The following is a 1,867-nucleotide window of genomic DNA, read 5'->3' on the forward strand; positions in this document are numbered from 1 at the left end:
TGCGAAAAGTAAGCAACAGCAACTCAGAACTAAATACAGTCTGGGAGTTCTCAGCCTCTACTGTGAACCTGGCAGTGGTTTCCAAGTGCTTCCTGTCTGCTGTTACATTTCACTGCACACTGGTTTGCTATCAGATCTCTACTGTAGGGGGCAGCAGGTGGTACAGTAGTTACATCGCTGGGCTGCCACATGGACGGCCGTGGTTTCAGTCCCATGCCTTGTGGCTTAAAAGTCACATCAGGCAGGGTTCTCCAACTGCATGAGAGAGCAACGTGGAGGGACTTTGACAGCCCAGGTCAAACCGTACCTGCAGCTGCCACTCGCCTTTCCTATAAACTCCGCGGCGTGCCGGGGTCCCCGCGGCCCAGGGTGGGAGCGCTCATGCCGGGCCTCGGGGTTTCCGTTGTGCAGGCGCGGTTCCTGGCAGGCGGCCGCAGAGCCATTGGGACTCCCCCGGCCCTTTGCTCCCGGAGCGCTCGGACCAAGGCCTGTGTTCCTGGGAGCCAGCTCTGCAGAGCTGGGAGAAACAGGAAGAGCAGCACAAGGAAAGGCGGAATTCCTAGTGGCAACAGCTTTTGCGCGGGGGGGCCAAAAAAAAAAGGCGGGGGGAAAAAAAAAAAAAAAAAAAAAAAGCCACATCAGGCACATGTACGCGCATGCCAAAATCCCAGGAAGAGAATGGAAGAGAAGAGATTGCGGTGTGGCTGTCCTCTAGGGGGGTGATTTCTCACTTTCCTTCTCACTGTCTGTGTGGACAATACCTAGGTTAGCCCCAGGACACACCATCACTCTCATCTCTCTGGACCAGGGAGATGAGAGCTGGGTCGTTTACAGTGCAAGATGAAAATAAGATGGCATACCCACAGTGCGAATCCGTTTTGGCTTAGCACATAGCTATGAAAAATTAAATTGGATCTTAGACTGCAATATTTAGCACAGACTCACTGAAATTAGTAGCACAATTTAAGTATTGATGAACTTAGCTAAATTCTGTAAGAAACCTAATAGATTTTAAAGCACATATAAGTAATCAATATAAAAACTAAATAAATGAATGCATTTGAAATCATGAGAGAAATAAGAAAGGAATTCTAAAAAGTGTTCAAATAACACATGATAAGAAAATGGAAACAGAGAAATCAGAAGGAGGACTCACTGAAAACAAAGAATCACTTGTCAGACTTAAGCCCTATAATATCAATATTACTTTAACTATAAATGGTCTAAATATCCCAGTGAAATACAGTGACAGTCAAAACAATTTAGACAATAAAGCAAGCAAAGAAAACGGATGTCCCAATTCTATACTGCTTCTAGAAAGGGTCATCTCAGAATCTCAGTATGGGAGACTGTGTGTACATTTACATAGTGGATGAAACTTAGCACTAAAAAGATGGTTGATAGGTGCTCCAGCCTTGATGGGCGTCCATGACGTGACATTTAGGAAAAAGAAGTCCATGTCGAGTTTGCATATGGTACGCTGTCATATGTGTAATATTCTCAAAATGATTAAACTATGGGGGACTAGCAGGTGGTGTAGTGGTTAAGGATGCTGGACACCCACGTGGCCGACTGCAGTTCAAATCCTGAAACTGGCGGCTTGCTTTCTCACTTTCTCTTTCTCTCTCTGTCCCTCTCTGGTTGAATTAAAATTAAAAAAATAAATAAAGCAAGCAAGCTAAATCAAAAATTCTTTAAAAAATGACAAAACTATGGAGTCATGTAACAGATTGGAGGCTGTTAGGGACAGAGGTGTGGAAAGTAAGATGGAGTGGGTGTGAATACAAAGAAGGAATATGAGGGAATTCTGCAGTTAACAGAACAGTTCTGTATGTGGATAGTGGTGGCAGTTAGACGAATCTAGCTA

General features: G+C 44.8%; 1 non-coding gene across 1 annotated transcript; it reads left to right on the forward strand.

Moving 5' to 3' along the window:
- Window positions 1–206: 206 nt before the first annotated feature.
- On the forward strand, window positions 207–337 carry LOC114005295 (small nucleolar RNA SNORA44). The gene has a single exon (XR_003547175.1). It is a non-coding gene; the product is annotated as a small nucleolar RNA SNORA44 (small nucleolar RNA).
- Window positions 338–1,867: the final 1,530 nt, after the last annotated feature.

Source organism: Tupaia chinensis, unplaced genomic scaffold, assembly GCF_000334495.1.
Source record: "Tupaia chinensis unplaced genomic scaffold, TupChi_1.0 Scaffold000066_1, whole genome shotgun sequence".
Lineage (NCBI taxonomy): Eukaryota > Metazoa > Chordata > Mammalia > Scandentia > Tupaiidae > Tupaia > Tupaia belangeri.